General features: G+C 45.5%; 1 protein-coding gene across 9 annotated transcripts in view; it reads right to left on the bottom strand.

Annotated features, from left to right (window-relative positions):
* The window catches only part of SIPA1L3 (signal induced proliferation associated 1 like 3), a 326,815-nt gene extending 305,836 nt beyond the window's left edge, over positions 1-20,979 (bottom strand). For 8 of the 9 annotated variants that reach the window (XM_066348334.1, XM_066348335.1, XM_066348331.1 and 5 more), the window contains exon 1: positions 20,471-20,979. The gene's annotated coding sequence lies outside the window, so the exon portion shown is untranslated. Of the gene's footprint in view, positions 1-1,306; positions 1,411-20,470 lie in introns of those variants that run through there. The other variant, XM_066348333.1, reaches the window with a different exon arrangement.
* Positions 20,980-21,017: the final 38 nt, after the last annotated feature.

Raw genomic sequence — 21,017 nt, 5'->3', positions numbered from 1 at the left:
ACCTCGCCGCCACAGGAAGACCAACCAAGGCCTGGTGATAAAGTCAGCTTGCCATATACACAGAGGTGTATGGGTGGTGCCTCCAACAAAGCCTCCCCACCCCATCAACCTGCACACATCCTCTAATCACCAGCATCAAGGCCAACTGTTCCACGCCACATGTACCCAGGCTGTCTGGGTGGGCCACTGCCATGGCCTGGAATAAGCAAACTGAAAGGACTGAGAAACAGGAAGCCAGAGCGCTGGATTCCGCGGGCAGGCCCAAGAACCCACTGGGTGACCAAGGAGAGGGTGTGGACATGCCACCTCCCCCACAGCTGCACATTTGTGGATGCTGACATTCTACTCTAACCCCAAACGGGAAGAGAGCCATCCATCCTTGCACAATGTTGCACCTGCACCTGATATCATAAATTCATTCATAAAATAATTCATACCATACCTACCGCATGCCAGGAACTGTTCTACAAGGATAGAGACAAACATCCTGGTGCTTTCAAGGAGCCTACAATCGGGGAGCTGGGGACAGGTAATAAAACAAATATATGTCAAGTGGGAATAAATGCTGTAAAGAAAAATAAGCAGAATAAAGAGCTAGAGAGAGATTGAGAAGGTGGTATTTAAGGACAGAGGCTGCACTGAGAAAGTGCCATCTGAGCAGAGACCTGAGGGGAAGGTAGCTTTGGGGATACTGGAGCAAGTAACGCAGGCAGAGGGAGCAGCCAGGGCAAAGGCCCTGAGGGAGGAACAGCAGGAGGCCAGTGTGGCTGGAGCACAGCCAGCAGCAGTAGAGACGTCTGAGATAAGGTCTGACAAGGGATTTGTGGGGCTAGCGGTTGGGGTGGGGGCACAGTGACAGCTGACACTGAGCACCACCACTCCATGCCTAGAGTGTGAACTCTTTACACAGACCAGAAAGGTGACTGGGTACCGCTCCTAGTTCCCATTGCATCAGATGAGAAAACAGGCCCAAGAGGGAAAGGAACTCCCCTGAGACCACACCGCTCATCTGGACCGCACTGGGCTGCCCCACAGCACATGACACAGACTTCTGCATCCCACAGCGGCTCAACACTCTCCCATTCCTTCTCCGGGAAGAAAGAGCCTCCATTTCCTTCTCAGTCTCTCAATACTCTGCCCACCCTTTCTTCACAGTTTGGAGCAGACAGGTAAATATTTCATGAGGCAAGGTGGGAGAAATAAAAAGACAAAAAAGCCACCAGTCTAATTCACAAAAAGAAGAAACAGTATTAACATTCTCTATTCTACAGGTCACTACCAAACTTAGCAAACATCACTCACTCACCTAAAAGATGTCCAAACACAGCCCTAATCACAAACAGGCAATCGACTGTGAGGAGAGCTCCAGGCACTTGAGGCTCCTGGCCAGGTCTTCTCCAGGCAAAGTCCACCTGCCTGAGCTCTGCAGCGGCCTCAGCCTCAGTGGTGCCTCCCCCAGCCCGTCTGCGTGTATGGAATGCGGAAACAAGAACCTGCCGTGCCAGCTCCTAACAGCAACTCATTCAGCAACCACAAGAACATGCCAACCACCAGAGTTCCCCAAGAGATGGCTGGCTGGTCTTTGTGAACAGGCACATTCCCATAGAGTTCTGTTTTGCCAACAGCCCCTTTGCAGGAGAAATAAAAGGACTCCTTACTCATCAGACACGTGGTCTAAGGAGCCTGAATGGGCTTAAGAGAAAGCTCAAAGGTAACAAAGAGGGCTTGCCTGCTACCTCCCATTCAGGAATGGGCCACCTGTTTGCTGACTGAGCCAGGGCTGGATCTGTGCCCATAGCATCCCCTGCCCTGGGTTGTGCCCGCCTGCTTCTTTCATAACCTCACAACCCAAAGATGGGCTCTTTCCCTGTGCAGACAGACAGGAAGCTAGCTCACAGATGCAACAAACACGGCTTAATGATTAAGCACTGCCACTGGATTCCTGGGCCAGTTCTGGAAGCACAACTGAATGACTGAGCCTAATAACAACAACCAAAACCCAAGCGCTTCACTGCACAAGGCACCATTCTAAGCACTTCATAGGAATTCTCTCCCCTTGTCCTCACAGCTACCCTCTAAACAGATACTGTTATCATTCCTATTTTACAGATTAGAAAGTTCAGGAACAGAGAAATCACAGGCTGGAAGTCATACAGCAAAAAAAGTAGTGGAAATGAAGAGTTAACCCAGGCACAACTCTTGATTTCAGTTTTTAAACACTGCAGCAGCTCCCCTCCCAAGAGAGACTGATCCTCCCCACTGGGCCTCAGTTTCCTCATCGGTAAAATGGGGTCAATGTGAGAAGTCAGTGAGGTCTTGATGATGAGCACTTATCCCCAACCCACAAAAATGCTCAATAGCGGCCTGACCTGTGGTGGTGCAGTGGATAAAGCATCGACCTGGAAATACTGAGGTTGCCAGTTCAAAACCCTGGGCTTGCCTGGTCAAGGCACATATGGGAGTTGATGCTTCCAGCTCCTCCCCCCCTTCTCTCTCTCTGTCTCTCCTCTCTCTCTTTCCCTCTGTCTCTCCCTCTCCTCTCTAAAATGAATTTAAAAAAAAAAAATGCTCAATAGCTAGCAGTATTAGCACATGCTGACCACATATTCAATCAGGTTCCGCTTACACCTTCAAAATGGGCGGTATCATGGTCATGAAATTTAAATTCTGGGCAGCTAAGAGAAAACAAATAATTATACTACCATTCTTTTCATCCACAAAAAAATACATACCACATAATCTGAGTCAGGCACTTAGACAGAGTGGTAAACAAAACCTCTCAAAGACCGTGCCCTCAGGGAGCTTAGAATCCTCTGTGAACAAACTGGCACAAAACAGTAAAACAGCACACAAGAGTCTGGATGACATGCTCACTGTGGGCCAGGCAGCATTTTAAGTGCTTTACAAGCTTTAATGCACTGAATCTTCCCAACAGCCAAGAAGGGCAATGCCACCACCAGCCCCATCTTACAGATCTGGAACTGAGACACTGCAAGGCTAAGGGGCTTACCGAAGGTAAGAAAGGGAGCCAAGATGGATCTAGGACCTGCATCCAGGAGGTCTGGCTCCAGAGCCCACCCTGCATTCCTCAGTCCCTCTGCAGTCTTGCAAGGCAATAGCTTTACACTGTACCCATAAGTAGCAGCAACAGGCAGCCACAGGAAATTTCAGTGTACAACACTGGATGGCTACTTTCATAGGTTGTTGGGAGAATAAAACAGGATTATAAAATGATATTTAATTATTTACTCCACAGTTTGGAGAATTAGTATAAAAATAAGAATGTAAATTATCTCATTAATAATTTTATATTGATTCTATGTAATAGTAATATTATAAATAAAAAAATATTTTAGCCTGGCCTGTGGTGGTGCAGGGATAGAGCACCTGACCTGGAACACTGAGGTCGCCGGTTCAAATCCCTGGGCTTGGTCAAGACACATATGACAAGCCATCAATGAACAACTAAAGTGAAGCAACTATGAGTTGATGCTTCTCGCTTCCTCCTCTCAGAATATCAATAAATAAAATCTTTTAAAAACTACTGAATATATTGGATGAAATATTACAATAAAAAATGAAATATATTACAATGATAAAATTAAATATTCTTCAATTAATAAGTGATTTACTATGATAATAAACTGGGTTAAACTCAGAAGAAGTAAAAATTCCTTCAAGTTACTGAATAAATATCAGTAACATAGGTTTGAAGATGATATCATCTTACTGACAGAAAGCAGCAATGATTAGAAACAACTTCTAATGAAAGTGAAGGTACCAAAGTAGAACTGCAGTTGAACATCAAGAAGACAGAAATAGCCTGACCTGTGGTGGCGCAGTGGATAAAGCGTCGACCTGGAAATGCTGAGGTCGCTGGTTTGAAACCCTGGGCTTGCCTGGTCAAGGCACATATGGGAGTTGATGCTTCCAGCTCCTCCCCCCTTCTCTCTGTCTCTCTCCTCTCTAAAAATGAATAAATAAAATAAATTAAAAAAAAAAAAAAAAAGACAGAAATCATGCCTGACCAGTGGTGGCACAGTGGTTAGAATGTCAACTTGGAACACTGAGGTTCCAGGTTCTCCAGCTTGAGCGCAGGCTCACCAGCTTGAGCATGGAGTCACTGGATTAAGTGTAGGATCATAGACATGACCCCACAGTTGCTGGCTTGAACCCAAAGGTCACTGGTTTAAACAAGGGGTCATGGCTCAGCTGGAGCTCTCTGGTCAAAGCATGTATGAGAAAGCAATCAATAAACAACTAAAAACGTGACACAACTACAAATTGATGCTTCTCATCTCTCTTCCTGTCTCTTTCTGTCTCTCTCTAAAAAAAGACAAAAATCATGACTACAGAAGTGGTATACAACTTTAACACAGAAAATGAAATTATTAAAGGATTTTGCTTACTTTGTGTTGGGCAAACAAGTGCGTTAGGCTTGCTCACTTGTACTTTCCCTGATTGGTGCGTGAGCACCTGAGCTCGGGCAGCACCTCCTGGGTATAGTCTATGTAAGGCTGCAGGTGCTTGCCCTCAGGGGGGCAGACTGTAGGTTGCAGATTGCCTGCTGCCATTGCGAGGGGCCATTTTTCCTACTGTTTGCAGGAGAAAGGTCCCCGCCTCTAACTGCTCATCAGCCCAGAGAGAGATTTTCCCTGTTTGCCTGCTCATTTGCAGTCGTTGTAAGACTCTAATAAACAGAATGGCCCACCATTTTTCTAGCTCCACAGTTCCTTTACTGTCTGCCCAAATCCAATGTGAATGTGCATGGCCACAACCATTGGCCTTACACCTTGGCTCAGTCATCAATTCAGATAGAGACTGTAGCCAAGATATTAAGAAAAGGCTGAGACTCAGAAAGGCAGCAATGGAAGAATTAGGAAAGATTACTAACAGCAAAGACATATCATTAAAGACCAAAGTAAGATTATATACATCCTCATATTCCCAATTATTATCTATGTGCAGATGTGAAAACTGGACAGTGAAGAAAGCTGATAGGGAAAAAATTGATGCATTTGAAATGTGTCAGAGGAGATCTCTATGAATACTCTGGATCACCAGAAACATGAAAATGTGGCTTCTAGAGAAAATTAAGCGTGAAATGTCACGACAGGCAAAAATGACAAAATGAGGCTGTCCTTCTACAGGCACATGAGAGGACAGGGTTCTCTGGAAAGACAGCAAAGCTGGGAAAAATAGAGGCAGCAGTAAAAGAGGAAGACCAAATATAAGATGGACTGACTCGATAAAAGAAGCCACAGGCATGAGTCTACAGGAACTAAGCAGGGCTGCTGAGGACAGGACACTGTGGACATTACTCATCCATAGGGTCACCAGGAGTTGGAGCCGATAAAATGGCACGTAACACACAATAAAGTTGACTCTTGAGCCTGACCTGTGGTGATGCAGTGGATAGAGCTTTGATTTGGAATGCTGAGGTCACCAGTTCAATACCCTAGGCTTGCCTGGTCAAGGCACATACGGGAGTTGATGATTCCTATCCCAGTAGAGCCCAAGCTCTACATCGATCAGGTGTCCTTGATTCAACTTCTCCGTGCAGTGGGACACTCCTGCTTATCAGCAGGGCTGGCAGCCTCTTCGACACTACTCTTGAGGCAGCTACGAGGATGCTACTGTTAAGTGCCACCGGAGGAAAGACACAACCGACACAAAAATTAGTTGCAATAATCACACATGCAATTTATTACTCACAGATCCCTTTGGCGTGCCTGGGTACAGCTTAAGAGGGCCCCGTCGGTGTGTTCCTCTCAGCTGTCCTTGGTCAGAGCGCTGTGGAGACAGTCCACATCAACATTGGGAGTCTGGGCGACCACTGCAGCCCAGGGCCCCTCAGCTTTAGTACCTTTTCTAGCCAACGCCTTCCAACAGGCGTCAATCTACAGGATTATCACCTCTAACCACCTTTTTGGGAGTTCCTTGCAGGGAATCCCCTCTTTGTCAATCTACTGAAACATTTACATCAAACCACTTTTTAAGATGTTCTTATTTACATTAACTAATGTAAATAACACCAAGCCACTTCTTATCTAGGTATAACTTCAAACACATACTAACTGGGCCCTGCTTGAAAGTCAGAGTCTGTTTATCACATTACAGAGTTATGGCACCAAGCCACTTCTTATCTATGTATAACTTCACACACATACTAACTGGGCATTGCTTGTAAGTCAGAGTCTGTTTATCACATTACAGAGTTATGGCACCAAGCCACCATATTAATTCCTATCCAAATGGCATAACTTTATTTAATTTTAATAATTATTTTTAATATCATTTTAATTACTTTTATATATCTTCCATATTTTTACATTTCTATATATTTAATTACTATAACCTTATATTACTACAACAATTCCTGCTCCTCCCCTCTTCTCTCTCTCTCTCCCTCCTCTCTAAAATGAATAAATAAAATCTTAGGAAAAAAGTTGACTCTTGAACATGAGTTTGAACTGCATACGTACACTTATATGTAGATTTTTTTTTTCATTCAATACTGTAAATCAGTGGTCCCCAACCTTTTTTGGGTCACGGATCAGTTTAATATCAGAAAATATTTTCACGAACCGGCCTTTAGGGTGGGACGGATAAATGTATCACATGACTGAGACAAGCGTCAAGAGTGAGTCTTAGACGGATGTAACAGAAGGAATCTGGTCACTTTTTAAAAATAAAACATTGTTCAGACTTAAATATAAATAAAACGGAAATAATGTAAGTTATTTATTCTTTCTCTGCGGACTGGTACCAAATGGCCCACGGACCGGTACTGGTCCACAGCCCGGGGGTTGGGGACCACTGCTGTTGTAAATGTATTTCCGCTTCCTCATGATTTTCTGAAGTTTCTTTTCTATGTATAGCTTACTTTACTGTAAGAATACAGTATATAATACACATCACATACAAAATATGTCTTAATTGACTACTATCTGTAAGTTAACAGACTATCAGTAAAGTTTTGGGGGAGTCAAAACCAGATTTTTTACTGTAGTGGGGCAACAGCCCAAGTTATTCAAGGGTCAACTGAATGTTAATAGCAGAGACCATATTCTTGAGCACTTCTCATGTGCCAGCTAAGGGAAGTAGTTGCTGAACCTTCCTCCTTCCTCTCTTTTCGTCTACAGGACCATTCTATGAAGCAGTCCTCAGAGTGGGGAGCTGAGTCTCTGCGAGGAGTACCTTACACAGGAACTGGTCAGAAGCAGGAGGGGAAGTGAGACCCAGGCGTTTCTGAAAAGAGTGAATGTTCTCAAACACCATGTCCACTGTCCCTCACATCTGGCTTGTCACCCAGCTTGGGTTTATCTGAATTTTCATTAAAAATATTTGGTTTCTTGACCAGACCTGTGGTACAAGGACTCTGTATACACTTTCTTGAAGGTGGACATGAGTGGAGAACAAAAAAGCTATGTCCTGATTCAGGTAATTACAAAACAAAGCTGCTAAGTATAATGACAAAAACGGATAGCTATTATGCTTCCACTTTGTTTCACTGACTTCTGTAGCAGATCCAGTTGGTGCCTACCCACTATCCATCCCCTTCTCCCAGTGCTTTCCTAAACAGTACTGCAACTTGATTCCTACAGCTACTCTCCTCCCAGCAGTCACGCACTTCCAGAGAAGATGGCTCCATCCCCAGCCACAAAGGAAATCCTGCCTGGCCCTTGCCTGTGATTTGCTGGAGTATGGCCATGTGTCACAATGCTGCCCAATGAGATATAAAGGGAGTCAGGGAGGCAGGGCACCCAGGAAAGGTTTCCTCTCTTAAGAGACACATAGTAGGTGAGAGATGCCCTTTCTCTGCTGCTGGATGTGACAACTGGAACTGTGCCAGTCACCTTGTGGCCAAGAGAGGAATCTGAGGACTCAGCTATAGAAAACACACCAAGGATACACAGAGGGCTTGCCTATAGGCACTGGGGAACTGTTTAATTAGTCAACCCAGGTGCTCCCTACCTATAAGCTTGTTATGAGTTCATAAATGATTTCAGGCTGATTTCAGCTGTTTCCCATAAGAATAGATCAGCGGCTCTCTCAAAATGTGCCTCCAGGCCCAAGAACACCAATATCACTTGGAAACTTGTTAGAAATGCAAATTTTTAAGCCAGACCTATTGAATCAGAAACTCTGGGTGGGGCCTGGCACTGTGTTTTAACAAGCCTTCCAGGGGATCCTGCCGTGGGCTCAGGTTTGAGAACCACTGCAGAAGCTCACAGTGATGAAGAGAGTTCAGAGTGAGGCCTCTGGAATCAGGCTCCTTGGATCCAAATCATATCATCACCATTTTCTAGCTGTGTAACTTTGAGCAAGTTATTTAAAGTTAGTTGTTTCATCTGCAAAAGGGAAATATATAGTAAGAATGCTTATCTTAGTGTTGTGGGAAAGCTTAAATGAGTCACTTCATAGGAAGCTCTAGCACAGTGCCAGCATATAGTAAATACTACACAAATCACCTATATGTTGCTACTACTATTGTTTGCATCCAAAGACATACCTACTGACAAAACTTCCTGACTGAACTCCCTGAAAGCTGCATCCATAATTCCTTGATGTTCATCTTGCACCCCCCCCCCAAATCCAGCCCAATGCCATGGGGTTCCAGAGACATGTGACTCTCTGGTCAGCATAGCGGTGTGACAGACGGGGAGACTAACGGCCTTTCTCCCAAGTCTGGACCATCACTCCTTAGACCTTCTCCCACAGTTTGAGGCCCCGTGGTCCCAACAGGTACTCCCATGGACATTCCAGGCTAAGCCCTCATCAAGCTACTCTGCCCAGTTACTGATCCAGAATGCCCACAAGTTCTGCTGGGCCCCGGGCAGCACCTCATCATGTGAGTCATACAAAACATTGGCAAGAGTTCAGGGGTGCCCTTCCCTCTGGGAGCTATCTGAGATTTCAAAACTGGTGGCACCAACATACAGAAAACCAAAGAATGACTAATGCCATCCCTAGGTAAGGTCCCAATAAGAAGCAGCAGCCTCTTTTTAGGCTTAACAGCAACACTGGGTATCAGGCTATGGGTAGGGGAGGGGTTTTGCACTAACTGACCCTAACTGGCATCAATAGAAGAGAAAGTATGAAGTACAGGAAGGCAGAGGAGATCCCCACCTCTGACCACCAACACCTGGGGCAAGAAAGGATTGGTAAGATTCCTTGGGCTCTCAAAAAGGAGCTATTAGGCCAAACCTCATGACATGGCCAATATTCAACCATTCTTCACCCACAGAAAGGCAATTTTACATGGTTTAACCTTATATAAGCCAGGAAACTCATTCAAATAATGCAATGTCAAGGAGCTTGTCACCAGTAAGAAACTGGGATAATGTCGTCTCTGGAGAAAGGAACTGGGTACCTTATTTTTGTTGCTTTGGTTCCACGTGTGGTCACTATTCAAAATTTAATGAAATTTAATAAATCATTCAATCCTTATGATATCTTCCTAAGTCAGAGAAAAAAAGCCTGTATTGGATCCTGAGTGATATGCAAACCTGTTACCTCTCTATCCATATCCCACCCTATTCTCTCCTTCACTTTGCTCCAGCCACACGGGCCTCCTTGTGAGCTAGTTTCATGGTCTCAGGGCCTCTGCACAGGCTGCTCCCTCTGTCCAGACATCCCCGCTGTTCACACAATCTCACCTCCTTCAGGCCTGTACTCATGTCACCTTCTCAGGGAGGCCATCCCTTGCCACCCTGTCTAAAATATTAACACCCTCCACCCCAATACCTCATATCCCCTTTCCCTGCTTAATTTCTTCCACTTAACACTTATTACCCCCTAACACAGTAAACATCTTACTATCTTGTTTACTGTCTGAATCACCCACTTAAATTAGAGCCCCATTCAAAGAAGCATTGTCTGCCTTGCTTACTGCTGTATTCCTAGTAGCCAGAAGAGTGCTCAGCTTGATGAATACCCATTGATTAAGTTTGAAAATCAGATGCAGTGTTAGTATCTAGTTTGCTGCCCTCAGATCCAGCGCGTGCAGATCCACACTGGAAACACCGAAAAAAATCAAGCTGCTGAAACTTGTGACAGTGCCCCTAACATTCCCTCCCTCTGGACTCACCTCTGGGCTGAGCCTTTGAAAGAATAAGAAAGGACAGAACTGAAGAGGGCGTCAGGGTCAAAAATTAGAAAGTTCGAGGAAGCCAGCGGGGCTGCAGGACTTCCCCTTCCATCCTTCTTACATACCTAGAACGTGATGTACAGAAACAGGGCCGGAGCTCCTCCTCCATCAACCATCTCTACCTACTTGGCAAGCAAACAATAGCAGAAACCCCCAAACGAAGGTGCACTCTTTTTCTGCCGCTTCCACACAAGGGTTTCTGCCACACTGATTCACTGCTAACTTACAGACCCCCCAAAAAACAAATGCAATAGGAGTCTCTAGTCGATGTGTGTGTGCGTGTGTGGGGGGTGCATTTGTTGTAAAGGAGTTTTCATTGTTGGCTGGATGTGAAATATTACCAGGTTCAAGGCACTGTCACAAGCCACATTTCTTTTCTTTTTTTTTTTAGATTTTATTTAGCCATTTTTATTAAAGGGGGAGAAGAGAGAGGGAGAGAAGGGGGGAGGGAGGGAGAGAAGGGGGAGAGAGGGTAGAAGGAGGAAGGGAGGGGGAGAGAGAAATAGAGAGGAAAAGAGAGGGGGGGAGGGAGGGAGAGAAAAGATATAGAACAGGGGAGGAGCAGGAAGCATCAACTCCCATATGTGCTTTCACCAGGCAAGCCCAGGGTTTGGAACAGGCAACCTCAGCCTTCCAGGTCGACGCTTTATCTACTGCACCACCACAGGTCAGGCTCATAAGCCACATCTTGACTCTTTCCTTCCGTTGTCAAGCGTCAGAATGGAAAGGGGCCACTTTCCCTACCTCCCACTGCAGTGCTGGAGGCAAATCAAAAGCTGGATTCTGGTTCTGTGTGGGGCCTTAACAAAGTTCCATCAGTAGAAGAACCTGTACACGTCTGCCCTGAGGGGAGAATGGGAGAGGATCTCGGAGTCTTGCTGGAACTCGTCCTTGCAAAAAAATGTGGGAAGGGCCCCATGGTCAGATGCTGGAGGGAAACAGATCACAGAGAAGAGGGACTCAGCAAACTGACTCAGAAGTACTCAGAACTACTAGGGAAGCTTGTGGCCCCTGGAGCCTCGCAGATGTTCTCAGTGTCACTGGATGCTACTTTACTAAAGCTATTCTAGAGCCTTCGACCTAGTATTGACTTGTTTCCTGAAGGAAAAAAAGAACCCGTTTTTATTGTACAAGGGGACTGAGCAGAGGCAGAGAATTCCCCCACACATATACTTGGGCTTGAAACATACAAATGCTGAGTGGAATTTGTCCTACTTGTTTCCAACTTTTCCTGATGAGCCATTTCAAGTACACAAAGGTGAAAAGAAGAGTGTAGTAAACCCTACCAGCCAGCTTCAACAGTTACCAACTCATAGCCAGTCTTACTTCGTCTCTTTCTTTACAGGGACACTTGTTCCACTACTCCTTGCCTAGCCTTATTATTCTGAAGCAAATCCCAGACTTAACAATTCACAGGTATTTCAGAAAGTATGTTGTAAAGCCAGTAGCCACGGCCACCATCACAGCTGCCTGGCCCGTGCAGGTTCGCATCAGATTCGAACAGATGGAAATAAAACAATGGAGCCAAAAACTGGTGGGCCATTAGCTTTAATCCTAGCTTGTACCTGGTGGGCAAGAAATACACACAGTGGGCTCCAAAACCCACTCATTCAGTGCTCACAAAGCTAGTGACTTATCCGAGTTTCCTAGAAACAAAGGTTTCTATGTCTTATTCACCTCTGTTCCCCATCTCCTTCTCTCTGCACAAACTCTGCACTAACTGGCTTCTCCCTCAGCACTCCACCATCTTGGCTGCCTCTCCTCTTCTCCACGTGGCCTTTCTCTGGTCTCCTACAGCATGAGCTTCTCCTAGAACAGAGGTAGTCAACCTTTTTATACCTACCGCCCACTTTTGTATCTCTGTTGGTAGTAAAATTTTCTAACCACCCACCGGTTCCACAGTAATGGTGATTTATAAAGTAAAATTTATAAAGCAGAGTTACAGCAAGTTAAGGCATATAATAATAATTACTTACCAAATACTTTATGTCGGATTTTTGTTACATTTGGCAGAATACATCTTTATAAAACAACTTACTATAGCCTCACCTGTGGTGGCGCAGTGGATAAAGCGTCAACCTGGAAATGCTGAGGTCACCGGTTCGAAACCCTGGGCTTGCCTGGTCAAGGCACATATGGGAGTTGATGCTTCCAGCTCCTCCCCCCTTCTCTCTCTCTGTCTCTCCTCTCTCTCTCTCTCTCTCTCTCTCTTTGTCTCTCCCTCTCCTCTCTAAAATGAATAAATAAATTAAAAAAATAAAACAACTTACTATAGTTAAATCTTTTTATTTATACTTTGGTTGCTCTGCTACCACCCACCATGAAAGCTGGAACACCCACTAGTGGGCGGTAGGGACCAGGTTGACTACCACTGTCCTAGAACATAATCACTCTTCTCTAATGCTAAACTCAGGAACCAATAGAGAGCAAGCTCCCGGTCTGCCCCACTTTATAGTATAGAAATCAAAACCTTTAATCCAATATACAAACAAGTAAGTCTCTCATACAAAGTCACTTATTTGAGGCATAATGGGATTCCTCATGAGAGTGCACCACCCTACATCAAAAAGGGTGGGAAAGGCTTAGTCTTAAAACTAAACCTAGGCTATAAGAATCCTGCCTGCTTACAGCCTGTCCCCCCACATCCAATGCAAAGTATAAGTGAGCAAACATATACATCATTATTTACAAACTTATTTGACCAACATATGTCTTTAAAAATAAGGATGTTTTTAAGGAGAACCACAGAATTATCACACCTAAGAAATTAAAAATAATTCCTTCATAGTATCAAATATCCAGCTCATTTTTGTTATTTGAAAGAAGGGAGAAATGCAGGTTCCCGAATCAGAGTAGAAATCCTTGCCCAGAGAGTAGTGTCTGTGCCATAGGCTGGAATTAGTTAGTATGGTCCTGCTTGCCCACCGCCTTTGTCTGTGTCCAACCACAGAGAGACCACAGACTGAGTGTTTAAGGGCCTAGATTCTGGAGCCAGTAGCCTGAGTTTGAATCCTGGCTTTGACAAGCACCAACTTTGTGACATGCATTTCTCAGGACTTCAGTATCCTTATACGGGAAATGGGAATAACAGAACCTACCTAATGGAGTAATTAATTAGATATTAATCCCCCAATGGAGGATTAAATGAGATATTACATGAACTGCAGGCACAGCAACACCATGTATACAGGAAGAGCTCAGCGAATGCTGTTAGTATCATTAATTCAACCAATAGACACTGACTGAGTCTATGTTTTACATGTCAGGCATTGTTCAGCAGTAGGAGACTGAATGGTTAGGAAGTTAAAACCCTTGTGAATCACCACCTGGGGACATAAACAGAATCTCCAGCACCTGCCTTGTTTGGGTAGGAGGCTCAGATTTATCCTGCCTCTGAGATAGGAAACCTTGAACCAAGCAAGTAACTAAAACAATGACTCCCATAGAGTTGAAAGTGGAAAAGTGTGCATCTTTCTCCCCATGTCCCTCCCCAGTAATGCCTCTTTGGATAAGGGCAGGGCAAGATTCATAAGCAGAGTAAACCCTGCTGTCGTTGAGCTCACAGGAAGATGCCACACGGTGTCCACAGAAGGCCACAGCTGCGAGGGACAGAGCCAGCAGAGAAAAAGAAAGAAGAGGTTTCACGCCCAAAGAAGCCATCTAGAAATGAGCTTTCAACAGCTGAGTGCTTTTCTTGCCTTCCTCATTCTTGCTGCCCACCCTTCTCCCCTGTCCCACAAAACCCCACTCTGTCCTGGGAGGTAAGAACTGTTTCCACCAAACCTAAAGCTCAACTTAAGGAGTGCACCTGTAGCGCAGATATAAACCGGAATCATAGCACCGACAAATACATGAGACTGATGTAAACAAACTCTGGGAATCCATTTCGTGCAATGAGTCTTTCCTATGGTTTTCATTGCTCAAAACTCAAACCCCATCTATTGCAGCATATACAACAGAGATTTAAGAGTATGGTCTCTGGGCCTAAGTTCAAATTCTGTCTAACCTTGAGCAAGAGACTCCTCAGTACCATACCTCAGCTTCCATACCACAGGAATAATCATAGTCCCTGCCACTTCAGATCACAGGGCACACACCTCAAGCACTAAGAACAGTGCCCGGACTGCTAGGTGTCTCTGATGGACAGCAGCTGTGAGGTTAGCTATCTCTGCCTATCATAAATATGCTTTTCATCACTCATCTGCCCTTATTCACTAAGATAAAACAGGGATGACATATTTGATCTACCACTGTGAACTACCACCCTTGATTTACGTGTGAGTCTCACACTGCCCAGTATATGTGGCTACTGAGCAACTGAAAATGTGGCCAGTGCAAATGGAAATATGCTAAAAGTGTCAAATGCATGTATTTCGAAGACTTCATGTAGAAAAAATGTAAAATATCTCAATAACCTTACATTTCAAGATTACATGTTGAAATGACAATCTTCTAGACTAAATAAAAGACATTAAAATAAACTTTCTCTGTTTCTTTTGACTTTTTAAAATATGGCCACTATAAAAATTTAAATTACATACATGGTCTGCATCAGCGGCTAGCATTGTATTTCTAACAGAAAGCATTCCCACAGACCCTTGGAAACCAGTGTCTTCTTATTCACCTGCATCCTGCCAGTGTTTAACATGGTGCCTGGCACACAGGCTAGGTAGAAAAATGTTTCATAGATGGATGAAGGATGTCCTCCATACTTCTCCTGGTCTTAAAAGTACCCTCTACTGTCCTCACATCTAACCAGGCCTGCTCCATTCAAAATATTTAACAACCCGAAAGGCCCAGGATTTACCAAATCAAAAGGGGCACAATTGTGGTGGCTGAAAGCAAGGTCCTGGGCCACTTGAGTTGCCGGACTGTATTTGTACAATATATTCTAACAATCCATAATGTTGGCTGATGCTTAGAAACACTCTTTTCCTCTGCCAGCCCAAGTCACCTTGAAAAGCTCACCCAAAACACTCTCCTCTGACACCTGGCTTGTTTCCTGTTAACCTGTGTCTGCTGTGGCAACCAGGCAGTCAGCCTTGTCCTGAGGACAGGTTCTGCCGCAGGGCCTTCAGTTCTGAACCAAATATTCCAACAGAAATTGGTCCCATTGTGTCTTAATGTCAGAGGCAACGATGCCACCATATCGCCAGACCACTCGTGCTGCCACATGAATTAGGTGCTGAAGTCTACGCATGTCAAACAACATGGAAAGGAGCCTGACCTGTGGTGGCACAGTGGGATGGAGCGTCGACCTGGAACACTGAGGTTGCCGGTTCGAAACCTTGGGTTTGCCTGGTCAAGGCACATGTGGGAGTTGACGCTTCCTGCTCCTCCCCTTCTCTCTCTCTCTCTCTCTCTCTCACTCCTCTCTAAAAATCAATAAATAAAATATTAAAAAAAAAAAACACGGAAAGGAAATGCTGCCTGTACTTCCTGAACCTGCCTCAGCCTAGAGAAGAGGGCCTGGGAAAAGAAATTAGGCATGAAGATGAAGGAGACTGGAGTCAGCTTCCTCACTTGTGAAGCGAGATCCACAAACTTATCTACTTCATTGGACTCATGAGGACTGAGAAAAAGTGAAAAAAGTGCTTACAAAAACAACTACTACAGGCCCTGGCCGGTTGGCTCAGTGGTAGAGCATAAGCCTGGCATGCAGGAGTCCCGGGTTTGATTCCCGGCCAAGGCACACAGGAGAGGCGCCCATTTGCTTCTCCACCCTTCCCCCTCCTTCCTCTCTGTCTCTCTCTTCCCCTCCCGCAGCCAAGGCTCCACTGGAGCAAAGTTTGCCTGGGCGCTGAGGATGGCTCCATGGCCTCTGCCTCAGAGGCTAGAATGGCTCTGATTGCAGCAGAGCGACGCCCCAAGATGGGCAGAGCATCGCCCCCTGGTGGGCATGCCGGGTGGATCCCGGTCGAGCGCATGCAGGAGTCTGTCTGCCTCCCGGTTTCCAACTTCGGAAAAATACAAAAAAAAACAAAATAAAACAAAAAAAAAAACACACAAAAAAACAACTACTACAGAGTATGCACTAGGTAAACATTAGTTGCCTTTATTGTCATTATTATTTTACAAAATTAAAGTAACATGAACTTGAAGAATTGGAATTTGCCTTTCTCCAGTCACAGTGATAATATTTTTGCAGCAAACTCACTCCTGCCTCTGGGCCTTTGCACTTGTTCCTCTGCCTGGAATGTTCTGTCCCCAGCTCTTGGCACAGCTGATGCCTCTTGTTCATTCAGGTCTCTCAGCTCATGTGCCTTCCCCATCCATCCAAGCTAAAGTAACCAGCCCCTCCTCACCACCAGCCTGTCCCATCAGCCATGCTCTATCCCCTCTGTCAGTTTACCCACTATACTTAAAACCACCTGAAATTACTTGGCTTATTCTGTCTCCCCAGCTAGAATCTTAGGAGAGCAAAGATCTTGTCTGTCTTGTTTCCTGTCTAGGGTTTATGCTTTTAGCCACTGTGCTTCACCGCCTATGTACCAGGATACTTATTGGATGTGTTTATGATGGCAAAATCCAAAAAACAAGCTAAATGTCCAGCAATAGAGGAATGATGTAATAAAGCATGATCTCTCCATATTAAGAATAATGTGAATCTAGCTGTTAAAAAGACTGAGTCAGATCTGTACATAATGACTTGAAGGGAGATGCCCTATCAGAAATTGAAAAACTCAAGTTACAAACCTGTGACTTGATCCCTACCCCTCCTTTTTGGAAGTGGCGAGGAGAAGGAACAAAACAATATATGGATAAACACATCCGTTTAAGCACAGAAAAAGGTGAGAGCATCTACCCAAATCCCCAAGGGCAGAGAGCATCTCCATTTTGTTCACTGCTAAATCTCCAAACTAGCAGTAGATACTTAATATAATACTCACTGTCTGAAGGAATAGTTATCTCTGAAGGAGAGATTTTAGAGTGGAGGTTGGCACCCATTATTTTCCTTACACATCTCTGTATTGTTTGACATATTACAATGGGCATGTATTTCTTGGCACAACTTTTTATTTACTTTTTTAGATTTTATTTATTCATTTTTATTAGAGAGAGGGGGGAGAGAGAAAGGGAGAGATAGAGAGAGAACAGGGGGAGGAGCAGGAAGCATCAACTCCCATATGTGCCTTGACCAGACAAGCCCAGGGTTTTGAACCGGCGACCTAGCATTCCAGGTCGATGCTTTATCCACTACGCCACCACAGGTCAGGCCTTGGCACAACTTTTTTTTTTTTTTTTTTTTAATTTATTTTACAGAGACAGAGAGAGAGTCAGAGAGAGGGATAGATAGGGACAGACAGGCAGGAACAGAGAGATGAGAAGCATCAACCATCAGTCTTTTCGCCGCGACACCTTAGTTGTTCATCGATTGCTCTCTCATATGTGCCTTGACCATGGGCCTTCAGCAGACCGAGCAACCCACCGCTTGAGCCAGCAACCCCGGGTCCAAGCCGGTGAGCCTTGCTCAAACCAGATGAGCCCGCGCTCAAGCTGGAGACCTCAGGGTCTCGAACCTGGGTCCTTCCACATCCCAGTCCGATGCTCTACCCACTGCACCACCGCCTGGTCAGGCTTGGCACAACTTTTTAAAAGCCAAATTCAACCCATTCTCACACACACAAATTAAGGCCATGACCAAAGCAGTCCTAAGGAACATGAGCAATGCAAGTCTTACAGAAAGCATCATAGTTTCTCATTCTATCAACTATAAACAAACACTTTGCTTTAAAGGAAATGACTGTTTAAGTCTTTTATTAAGACATAAACACATTTAATTTAGGTTTTGTGAACTACACACATAACATGGTTATACTGATACCATAATGTGTCATTTTTTAAAGCTAAATTTGAAATACACCAGCAAAATCTGTTTTACAGAACAAAAAGGTTCCAATCACTGCACATTCTAAATTCCACTTTTGCTTTACCAACTAACAACTACAATATCTGGACAACAGGTTCACATTTAAATCTCAGACCATTCCACACAGACTGCTAAAAAACCACGTGCTGTTGTCACTAACAATTAAGACCAAAACATTTTAAAATGTCACCGCTTTATTTCCTCAGATTAAATAAACACTTAGGTAAACCTGATGGTCATCACAAATTTAACTGAAACCACGATTCCCATCCTCAAATGAAACCTCAATGACAGGTTTCTGACCACAGACAACCTAAAAGGGCACCTAATAAATTCCCTTCCCAGCCTCTTTCCGGTGTGTGCTTCCTCCCGAAATGCCAGGGATGGCCACCTTTTCATACAGGATACTCCAACCCGCAGACAAGGTCTGATTTTTCAGAGAGAAATGAACGACTCAGCCAAGCTTTGCCAGGCTAAACGTGGAAACAGGTCCCCTGAAAGGAAGTCCTTGACACCACACCTGTGGCCATTTCAGTCTGGCCAAATCCATTTTGTCTCCTCTGCTCCTCACTAATGCAATATTTTACCTATATTAATCCTTGGTGACTTAAAAAAAACTCAATCTGGTTGGAAAAGGCACTTCCAGTGGGCCTAGGGAGACATTCTGTGCCCACAAGATGGGAAGATGGAAGACCCAGGTGTGCCAAAGAAATGGTGTTTCTAGGAAATGACAGCTCCATTCTTCTTGCCAATCAACTGGGCCGGGGAAGACTGGGAAAGAAGAGCGACTGTCAGGTTTCTGGCTTGGGCAATTAGGCCAACGCTGGCCCACTTGCCAAGATGGAGACTAGAGGTTCTGAGAGAAGGAGTTTAGATTGAACATGTTGAGTTCATGGTGCCCAAGAAACAGTCACCAGGAGACATCAAGGAGCTCAGGGGGCTAAGATGGTTTTGAGACAGAGTCAAATGTTGACAGCACTGGGATGGTACATAAGGCACTGGAGTGAATGTGCGGACTTGGAGGGAAGAGTGAGTGTGTGACTGAGCAGGAGGCTGCTGATAGCAGGTTAGCACCATGTCTTCTCGGGCCCTTATACTGCAATATGTTCCACAATTTAACCTTTAGTGAGCAAAAATGGGGGGGAGGCATAACCTTGTCCCTGCTCTGCCCTATAAAAAAGCAGCAAAGGCCTAAAGAAAAACAAGAATCATTTATTAAGTGCTCATTATACACCCGCCCCTGTGCTAAACACTAAACATGAATTATCTCCTGGGATCATCAAAACAACCCTGGCACAAAAGTGCTATGACTGCTACTTCACAGATGGGATACTGAGGCTGGGAGTGAACGTGTGGGGGTGTTCAGGGCTGTCCTGTCACAACCCACAGTCAGGCAGTCTCTGGACCAGATGGAGAACATTGAAGAAAAGCAATTATTTTACATAAGAGCTGTCACTTCACAAGAGAACACAATCTCAGCAAATCCTCACAACCCTCTAAGGCTGATACTGTTATCCCATTTTACAAATGAGGAACATGAGGCTGAAGAAGAGGAAGTCAACTAGACCAGTTTTGAATCTGGTCCCCTGGGGAGACCAAGACCATAGCCAGAGCCCCCACCCTCAAAGGGTCTCAGGGACATTGGAAAAAAGCTGATTAAATGGGATAATTTATTGAACACTATGTGCCAACTGCTGCTATAAGCACTTTACCCATGTATTCCTATTGCATCCTCAAAACAACTCTATGAGGCGACTATTAAAATAACCATTTTATAGATCGGAAAACCAAGGCACAGATCAATGAAATCGGTTCACAAGGTCACACACCTGGTAAATTGCAGAGCCTAAATGTAAACTTGGGTCTCTCTGCCTTACAAATCAAAGCTCTTAACAAAAAATTTCAGCTAACAGCAGCCACCTTGCATTGAATGCTAACTATGAACTCCGTTTTTTACATGCACTCCTGCAACTAACCCTATGCGATCACTAATACCTTCACCCCATTTCTTAGGAGCTAACAATAGCGCAAACGCGTAGTAAGTACCTTTAGTGTATCAAATGCTTTATTCGCCAGATCTCAACATCTCTACAGAATTTCCAGCAAAGGACAGATACTCTTCTTCCCCCGTTTTACCGAAAGGGGAAACTGAGGCATGGCACGGTTTCCCTAGATCGCAGAGCCAGGACGCGAACCCTGTGCACCCCAACTCCCACTCCATGCTCTTCCACACAGCACCGGGTAAGCACATTTGGAAAGTTGAGTAAGGCGGGTACGAGTCCGGCCAGGTCCGGAGGGCGCGAGTCCTGGCGCCGCCGCCCCCACAAACGGTGCCGACACCCTGCCGTCTGCCGGGTCGCCCGCTCGCGCTGACCCTCGGCGTCCGAGTAAACACCGATTCCCCTCTACCCTTGAGTGAGGCCGCCCCTGCACCTAGAACCACATACCTGGGCGTCCCGGCTGCCAGTCCCGCGGGTCTCACAACCCCGGTGTCCAGCCCCGCGCGACACGCTGGAGACGCCGCCAGCTCCAGTGGCCCGAGTGACTTCCAGGCTGCCCACTTCCAAGCCGCTTCGCGCGAGGCCTCCTGGGAAGTGTAGTTTCACCCTAGGCGGGCAGCAAACTGAGAAGAGCCTGACGCGCAGGTGCTGCCGGGAGCAGTAGCCCCAGCACCGCGCCGCCTTCTGGGAATGGTAGTCCACCTGTCGGCCCCGTGCCGCTCCAGTCCCCCGAGTGAGTCCTCCAGACCCGAGGGGAGTGAGGGATGGAGGCGTGTCTTCTGCAGACTCTAAACTGGTTGTCACGCTCCTCGCTCCGCGAGTGCGCTTTTTCCCTTTCTTACAGTTCAGTAACGCCTCCTTCTCTTCGGCGGACCCTTCCCTTCCTCTCTGCTAGGTGCGAGGTACTTACCCCCAGAGTGCGAGCCTGGGAAGAGGCGGGGACAGCACAGCAGAGCGCTAGACCCCCTACGGAGCAGACGGTGGAGGAGGGCGA

Source organism: Saccopteryx leptura, chromosome 9 (assembly GCF_036850995.1).
Source record: "Saccopteryx leptura isolate mSacLep1 chromosome 9, mSacLep1_pri_phased_curated, whole genome shotgun sequence".
In the NCBI taxonomy this organism is placed as follows: Eukaryota; Metazoa; Chordata; class Mammalia; order Chiroptera; family Emballonuridae; genus Saccopteryx; species Saccopteryx leptura.
This window is presented reverse-complemented; position numbering and strand designations above follow the sequence as displayed.